Below are 9,530 nucleotides of genomic sequence, written 5' to 3'. Positions count from 1 at the left end.
GGGGGGAGCTCAGGAGTTAATCGCGTACAGCAGGACGAAAGGTGACAGAGTCCGAGCTGACAACTGTTTTAAAACAACTATTTCATCCTCCTCTCGCGGTTGTCCCTCATCATACTCGCGTGGTAAGGATACTGTGGGCTTTTTAAAAGGTGAAACCGAAGTTGCTGTTTTCCCTCTCCGCCCCTGCCCGCGTGCTGCTGCTATGTGTGTATGTGCTTGGTGAGCCGCAGAGGGAAAGGAGGGGGGCGGGGCGGGTCTTGTTGGGAAAGATCCAATCAGGACTAGGATACATTACCTGCTCTAATTACGATTGGTCGTTATCAAATAAACAGTGTTTTTAATTTGGAATATTCTAAAATAAGGGTGAGTACTGTAAGTACTACTACAGGATACTGCACAACACAATAAAGCAATGCAGCCCAACCTTTAGTTGTTTACTGGAAGAAATAAGAGTATATATATTTTATACTAACAGAGATTCAATAATTACTACACTACAACTACCACATTATTTCACTTTTATAAGTAAATGGATGTCATTTCTGTGTTAACTCTATAAAACAATCGTCCCCGAGTAGTTCGCACATGTTGGTGATCTTAGAGAACAAACAATCTGGTTGTTGCCATTCAGGCCGCGTTTAAACACATTAGTCAAAGTATATTTCAGCATGCTGAATGCTGACATCTAGTGGAATAGAAATATACAGAAACGAAATAAACTGCACTAAAAGTTTGTTGAAATACTTATTTGCAATAAATCTCATACGACTGTAAAACTTGTTTATTTCCCCTTAAGTGGTGCAAAAATTGTAGGAAAAATACATTTGTGGGTTGAGCGGCAGATTTGAGTATGTGAGTTGCACCCATTAAAAATTTGCCAAAATTTTCTCTGCCATTGCCCAACAGCTTATTCTGCTATTGAGTCTTGTTTTAAGTTTCTTTTTGAGCTTCAGCTGCCTGACTGGCAACACCTGTGAGCATGGACCCTGTTATAGCGTCACTTGTCTGCTCCAAGTATGCCATCCCAGATAGCAAGGAGACATTGAACAGATGTTGATTTTCCATCTGAACCATCAGAATCGTCAGGATTGAAATGTTAACACAAAACCAATGTTGAAACAACATTGAAATACTGATGAAACCTGACACTGACATTGAAATAACATTGATTCACTGTTGTTCTGTCATCGTTGATTGTTGATCTATTTATAGTTGACAAGGTGACAACAATCACGTTGAAAAACCAATGATTTATGGTTGAGCGGGAAATTGAAGCTGCCACCACTTGGACTATTCCATAGCACCCCTCTCAGTGGTACATCCCTCCAGGTAACCATTGTCTTGTACAGTAGAGCGGGACATTCGATTTACTCTCAGCGGAATTGACCGGAGAAGGCATCAGTTCATGCACTGCACTGGCCTGCACCACGATTAGTATAAGGTAAGAATGAATGAATTTTCTTCTATTCGTTATTTCCACGGTCGCATTTGAATAACAGTAAAAAAAAACTGGTTAATGTACAGTTTCGGACAAAATGTGGGAGCCCGAAATCGTGTCTATTACAATCCGGCAACAAGTAAATTGCACTGCGAACAAAGTCTATCAACAAAGAAAACATTTTCGTTTCATACTTTTCTGTTATATTCCCTTACAAAACTAGCGTTAACGCTTCGAGGGTTCCTTTGTTCTTGCCGTCGCCTCGGCGCTTGACCCAGACTTTCACTCTGTAGTTGCTTTTTAGCATAGTACTACAAAAAAATTGTAAATCTGTGATATATGATTGATAAACGTAAAGGTAACTGTATAAATGTGTTCAATGACTTTGTTACTTTTAATGATTGGTGAGCACCCGCTTCGATTCGCACTCAATTCAGACTTTACGTTGCACGCTCACCTAACTTTACGTTGCACGCTCACCTAACTTTACGTTGCACGCTCACCTACCTTGCGTTTGCACCTTTTGTCCACACGTAAACTGTGTTTTCATTAACTGAAAACTGAGGCTATGTCCACACGTACACGGGTATTTTTGAAAACTGAGATTTTCCGTTTTCGTTTTAAAAAATAATCCCGTCCACACGTAAAGGCAGAAATGAAGGAAAACGCTGCTAGGAACATGCCAAAGCCATTCACACATAATTCACGCACTGGTGATGGCAAGCTACATATACAAATATCAAATATATGTGAGTTAGAACAACTTATACTTGAATGCAGAATGTTACACCGTCACTTATGGATATATTAATTTTTTGCCTCTCACTGCTTAAGCCATTAATCTTTCTAGAATTGTTTTTTTTTTTTTTTAAACAGATGCGACCTCACAAAAGATATTAACTATGCTGTCAGACCTGACGAGAGCTGTGAACGAACTGCGTGATGAGGTCAGAGCCATCCGCAATACCGGCTGCAATGATTCGGTAGATGCTGGGGTACTGCCTCTGGATTTGCCCTTGCACAACATGGAGGAGCTAAACAATGCAGAGGCAGCTCTTCAATCAATAGAGGCAAATAAGGCAATGGTAAGTATATAAAGTTTATGTACACTTTGTAACTATAAAGTGTAATAGCTGTGATTTAAATACATAACAACGGCCTGTTGATTAAACACACAAGCACTTGCATACACATTTAAGACATGAGACACGCTAATTCCATCTATTGAAATGTGTCTATAGGTGAGACGCCTTGCCTTGATTGGAGGGACCACACTGGAGGTGCGAGTCCGCCGTGTAATGGCTTATGCCATTACAAACGAGCTGGCCTCGTTACTAAACTGGGCAGGGAAAAAAACCAAGGACCAGACAAAGCAAAAAAGGGCATTTAAAGATACAGCGCTCTGCAAATGCATATTTGGTAAGTTTTACCGTTTTTTTGCTATATTACTTTGTCTTTCTTAATAACAAGACTTTCATGTCCGGTTAATCTGGAGATGGAGTCTTTGGTCTTTGGCTTGTTTAGTCCTCGGGTTGTAGTTTGTACAGCCCAAGGACCCCATGTTTATTTTGTTTTAAAGGATACACGGCACACTATGCTAAGACTTATCACTTTTTCCGCTCATAGCTCTTTGGGAATCAAATGCAGCAGTTTGCAGATTTACGCCTGGTGACTTTCATGTTTATCAGCCTAGGAGTTTACATACTTTCTCCCCGCTGAAGACAGTTACAGTGGGGCAAAAAAGTATTTATCATGTGCTATAACATGAGCTTATTCATGTGCTCTAATTCACTTTTTTTGTTTGTGTGTGTATTTTTGTCCTAGATGGTCTGACGCAGCAGTTAGGGGCAAACTCTATGTCCGAGTTTGTCTTTGCACAAGCAGTGCAGAAATGGCTCCGGTACGCCCCAGATCGTTTGGGTGGTGCAGGACGCACATCATGCATCCCCATCCCGAAGTAAAAAATTACAAATTTATGTTAAACATAAATGTAAATAGAAAACTGTGTTTTAATAAAGTATTTAGCAAACGAAACATATGCCTATTGACCTTTTTTTGTTTATTTTTTTTCTCTGTTACATCACATGCAATGCTTTCTTATTTTAGGATAATAATATTGACATGATACATCGTGAGACTTTTGTTTTTTATAAAGGGTGTCCAATTTGAGGAATAAGTACAATTATGTGTTTAGGTGGTTTAAGTATTGATGGAAACATGCAGTAGTTTAGTATTGGTTAAAATACCTATAAAGAGAGGTAGATTTCCAGTCATGATTTAACTGTTGTTTTAATAAAAAGCAACTGTGCGAAAGAGGTGGAAAATCAACATCATAGCTCAACAGTGTTTCAATATCAGAATCTGACATTGTTTCAATGTCAACAGTATTAGAAAATACAACGTTGAATCAATGTCAGGTTTCAACATTGATTCAACATCAAAACCTGACGTTGTTTCAACATTAAAAACGGGTGCAAGAGTGACGTTAGGTCAACGTCACACTTCAATGTTGATTCAATGACACAGCCTGATATTGACTCAACAGTGTTTCAATGTTTCCTTGCTATCTGGGATATTTGACTGATCTGGATAGGTCTTGTGCCATAGGACAACTTCAAGCTGGTGTTCTGTGAACACAAGTTGCAGCATTACTTGGAGTGAGCCCAAGTATCATCTCGAAATTGAAGACCGAGTTTCAGATAATGGGAGATGTCACAGGCAGGCCGCAAAGTGGGTGTTCTAAAAAGATGACACCACAGGATGACTGGTTCCTCACCCTGTCGGCACTTAGGAGCAGTAGGCAGTCTTTTACAGATTTTTCAGAATGAGATACTGAGACAATCTGGAACAGACTGCACACAGCCAATGTCCCAACTCACAGGGCTGCAAGGAGGCCTACTATGACTACTCTTCACCATCAGGCCTGTTTGCGCTGCTGTCAGAAACAGAGATGGGCAGTAATGCATTACTGTAATCTGATTACTTTTTTCAATTAACAAGTAATGTAAGGGATTACTATTGCAAAAAAGTAATGAGATTACTGTTATTTTCCTATAAGCACGCTGCGTTACTGCATAAACTGTCATGATTTTGTTTGTGAGAGTGTCTCATGACAATGATGTAAGCACGTGCAATGCCTGTGGCAGCAACAGACGTGAGAACGACCATGCAGCGTTTAAAGCATGGAAGTACTTACTTCCATGTAGTTATGGAACTACTTGATTTGATTTATATTTTGCTGTGTTTTACTTGCATCTATTTAAAAGAGTGAGTGTAAACACAAAACATTATTTTATTTTATATGCTGGAATATGCAGAAAATAGGTTTAAATGTTAAACAATTTCTTCAAGTCAAAAACAGCTGCATATAATTAAATTTTTTGCTTAATGCAATGTGCATAAAATTAAAAGATTAAAACAAATAAAACAATTGTTAGAAAGAGGCTTTCCATTTGATTCAATGTTATATGATGGATTATGCAGAGAAAATAGAATTGGGCTGAAAGGTCTATTGCTTTATTGTGTATTATGGTTATGTATCATGTTTTTGAAAAGTAACGAAGTAACGAAGTAACTAATTACTTTTGAAAATAAGTAATCAGTAAAGTAATGGGATTCCTTTTTTGGAGAAGTAATCAGTAATTAGTAACTAATTACTTTTTTCAAGTAGCTTGACCTACACTGAGTCAGGAAACATGTGGAGGAACATTGAATCTGGATTCTGCCTACAGCAGCTAGATCGTACGTTCAGACTGTCATAGCTTTTGGTGGAGACAGTGTGATCATGTTTGGCAGCATCTCCCTCACTGAAGAAACAAGACTTGTCATAATTGGAGGCAATCTCAGTGCAGTTACATATCAAGATGAGAGTTTGCAACCAGCGATAATCCCATGTCTCTAAGTTCTGGGACCAAAACCTATCCTCCAAGATGACAAAGCTCAGTTTATCAGAGACTACCTCCAGAATTTAGAGTGGAGAGGATGGAATAGCCTGCCTGCCGTCCTGACCTCAAACCCATTGAACATTTGTGGGATGCTGTGCTGTTTGTGCCAGAGTGACAAACAGAAACAATTGGCTGACTTGTGACAAATTCTAGTTGAAGAACCAGAAGCCATCCCACAGCAGTGTGGAACCAAGCTGGTGACTAGCATGAGAAAGAAGTGTCAAGTTGTTGTGGCTTTGTATGGTTCTTCCATATGCTATTGAAACGCCTGTTTGTTAAATGAATAAGTTCTTGAATTGTCTTGTTTCTGCAGACTTCAATCATCCAATCCAGTAAACAGGACCAAACCAGAGTCAATAGCAGATTAAGCTGTTTGGCATTGGCAGGGAAGATTTGGCAAGTTTTTCTATGGGCACAATCTGCATACTCAGTTCTGCTGCTCAACCTACACACTCATTTTCCTTAAAATGTGGCACCATTTAAGGGGAAATAAACATGCTTTCCAAATATATAAGATTTACTGCTAAGAGGCATTGTTATAACAACATAATAATCAACCAAACATAAATTTCCTTTTTGTGCCAAGTTAATTTGCATAACAGTGGATTTAAAAAAAAAGTAACAAACATTTCATTATAGCTTCTGAAAGTTTATTGGCACTTTCAAACATTAAATCTGTAAAATCATAATTTAGATGGTAGTATGGAGGAAGCAAAACTGAATACACTGACATAAGACACGGACCTTCAAAGTAAAACAGGAAACACACTGACTGAACTTAAGATAAGTAAACTTAGAACAGAGACAGGGGAGACAGAACATTAGGACCTGAGACATGGGACAGGAAGGCACAGAGTACACAACACAGAACACAGGGAAGCCAAATAACATAACCTAAGAACTAGAACTCAGGATATACAATTGAACTAGGGAGCTAGAAATACTAGCACAGAAACAAAACTGAAACCTAACAACCAGGAACTATAAAATTGGACAAGGTGGGATTACACACTATGGCACAGCACACAAGAGAAACGGGAGATAATAGTTAATAATAGTTACTAATAATAGTTAATAGTTATGAGTGCCTCAAAGAGTTACCCATTTTGTGAGCTGTGTTGTGGGATTTCTCTTTAGCGTATTGTCCTTTAATGTATTGTCTTGATGAAATGCTTTCATGTTATTTAGTTTAGTATGTCTGGTTCACACCTCATTCACGCTGGGAAACAGACGGTGAGAAACTGGTGAATGTCTCCCAGGAGACGGAAGCTCACACAGGAAGACTTGACCCCAGAGTGGGGGAGATTCACACAGGTGATAGAGAGTTTTCTGTTTAGAGCCAAGGTGTGAACTGCAACTGTAAAAGCCTTTTGTTCCGTGACAGTGTTTAAAAGGGACCTGAACTGTTCATTGTCAGAGACGACTTTCAGTGCCCCGTGACTGACGTCTCTCCTCATGCATGGGAAATAAAGTGTTGGGTTTTAACTGCTCATTGTGTCTGCAGGCTTTGTTAATAAATTTCCACAACAGCTGTCAGCTGTCTGTTGTTTACAGCAGCAACAGAAGTTACTAAAGAATGCAAAAAGGGGTAATGTGTGACAAAGGACCCATTGTTTAAACCAACAGCACAATCATTGATAACATTAACAACAATATTCATGTGTTGTTGAAATATAACAGCTGAGTTGAATAAACCAAAAGGTATGATTTAACACTTAGAGCCCCCGAGATCAGCCAGTTGGCCAGAAGGAGCGATAAAGGCTGACAGACCAATAACTTTGTCTATCAGGCAGACAGGCCACCTACTCCCTTTTCCTTGTCACTCTTCCTTGAACTTAGTAGAAAACGTCATGAGTTTAAGGAAGACTGTGTAGGAGAATTAACTATCGTTTATAGTTAACTTGTTGTTGAAAATTCAACATGTATCAGCAGGATATGGAAATATACTTCTAAAGAACATTTCATGATCTGCAATACTTTGGCATATTTATTGATTGTCTTCGCGAACAGTGTGAGGGTGCATGGCTATGAATTGTGGAACAGAATTATCTTCTTTCCTGTCATAAAGAATGGTTTCATGTGTCCTCTGGTAAATAAGTTATTAAAGAAAGCATTTAAGCACTTTTCCTAAAAATTTAGGGAATTTTACCCAGCTCTTTTTATGGACTACCATGCAGATAATACTGGGTCACTTTACTTAGAAATAGAAACTTTCATGATATCCTTTTGTGTCGAGCTGACATTTTCTCCTGCGCCTCCCATAACCATCTGTAAAACTCCTAGTTTGCTTCAAAGGCGGGGTTCTTCCTGTTTACCTGCATTCCTGTCTGACACACCTAGAAGCTGGTGGTAATCAGCTCACCTCTGTGCAACTGATTCCTTTACAGCTGACGAAATCCCTCACTTCTGGGAAAAGGAGTATAACCTGGAACATTAAGGGAGACATGGAGCAAACATGAGGAGACAGGCTGAGGAGACAAGGATGAAACACAAGGAGAGGAACAAAGGAACAGGTAAGTGAGACAGAGACAGAGAGAGGGAGTGAGACACATAGGGAGATCACAAACAGGAAAAAAAATCAGACAGAGAGAGAATAAATAAAGACATGACTGGGGAAACATAAACTCAGAGAACACGACAAACTCTCACAGGAAACACAGGGATGAGACAAAGACACAAAAGGAACCTGACTGTAGTAGAAATACAAATAAGCTCAAAGACATAGACTCAAAGAACCAAACTCAAGATTAAACTATATAAAGCTTGAACTTAAATCATCTTCATAATGTAAAGGAAAGAATCATGAATTCAAAACTAAAAACCCAGCACCCTGACACTTCCTAAAAAAATTTGACTATTCATCCACAACCTACTTGTGAGACCAAAAAAACCCCCCAAAAAACATGCTAGAGATGCAAAAATACATGCAAATACATACTGAAGTCAGCTGGCCTCTTCCTGAACTTTGAAGTTGCTATTGATAATTACAAAATGACTCTTTGAAGCATCTAATATATGCATCTAATCCTGCCAGTGAGGAAGGCTATCTTCTTTTTCTCTTATTTGAGATACTGGGGAAGTGTGGACCGTAAACCACATTCATCGTACTGTACACTGTTTAGACAAAAAGAAGAAGTGCGTTTTGAGCTAAACCAAAGTGAGAGTGAGAGACTGTGTACACTTCATTTGAGAGCACATGTTAAATAGTGCATCTTCAGCATAGAGGGAATACCTAGTTAAAAATCTTGTTAAAAGTTAATAATTTTCATAAAAAGAAAATTAGTGCTTTTATATTTTTCATTATTTAAACATAAATTGTGTTTACTTTGTAAAATACAAATATATGCTTTCAACAGAAACAGAAAACTAAAACATAAATTAAAAAATATTAGGAATTAAATGTGTTGAGGAGTACTTGTGGTGAGGGCTAGTTCTTTTAGGTTCAGCAGCTAACAAGATGGTGTATCGGTCAGGATACAGGAAGGAGGACAACAGGCTTCCACTTTGCTGGATTGTCACCGCCAGCTGTTTTATTGCCACCTAGATGCTCAGTGTTGCCAGCAGTTTCCAGTCATGAACTTAACACTCGGAGCATCACGTGAAGGATGGCAACCAGGAACACAGCTTACGAGGTAACAGAACTAACACTGAAAAAATCTCCCCTTCTCGAGTAGCATCGCAATACCCCCAACTTCTGCCTACGTCATTTTCTACGACTCCACCCCACACAATATTGCAGAACATAGACATAAAATCCCAGAGCCTTTTATACAAAATGGTTTTAAAAATACTAAAATACAATAACTAATAGTTTTGCATGATGAGCATTTATGTACATATATATCTGTGAATAGCATTCATTTGTGTCATGAATAGTTAGACATGATAGCACGCCAAGTTTGTACGTGTTGACGTACTTCCGGAAAAATGGACGCTATCAACGTGTACCTTGCCATTCCACATCGCTCATATGTAAGGTTGAATTTTAGCTTTAAAAAGTATTTGGTATTATAATATAACCATTATATAATATATTTAACTCCATAAAGCTTTTTTGTTTAATTGCAGGTTGAGTTTAACCTTGTGATCAAGGGCAAACCATCACCCATTACGCCAAATACGTTTACTAGCGCTGCCCACGAAGTAAG

General features: G+C 38.7%; 1 long non-coding RNA gene across 4 annotated transcripts; it reads left to right on the top strand.

Annotated features, from left to right (window-relative positions):
• Positions 1-60: 60 nt before the first annotated feature.
• Positions 61-9,530, top strand: LOC146691721 (uncharacterized). 4 transcript variants are annotated; one of them, XR_014915089.1, is made up of 4 exons: positions 61-122; positions 7,770-7,895; positions 8,856-9,354; positions 9,451-9,530. It is a non-coding gene; the product is annotated as an uncharacterized LOC146691721 (long non-coding RNA). The 4 variants fall into 4 exon arrangements; XR_014915090.1 differs by lacking the exon at positions 61-122 and having other exon boundaries at positions 7,713-7,895; positions 8,856-9,014; positions 9,259-9,354; XR_014915088.1 differs by lacking the exon at positions 61-122 and having other exon boundaries at positions 7,713-7,895; positions 8,856-9,014.

The sequence above is a fragment of the Copadichromis virginalis genome, linkage group LG15 (assembly GCF_057382275.1).
Source record: "Copadichromis virginalis isolate Kocher_CV1m ecotype Utaka linkage group LG15, C_Virginalis_male_GT1.1, whole genome shotgun sequence".
In the NCBI taxonomy this organism is placed as follows: Eukaryota; Metazoa; Chordata; class Actinopteri; order Cichliformes; family Cichlidae; genus Copadichromis; species Copadichromis virginalis.
Note: the sequence above shows the minus strand (reverse complement) of the source record. Positions and strands in the feature narration are given on the sequence as shown.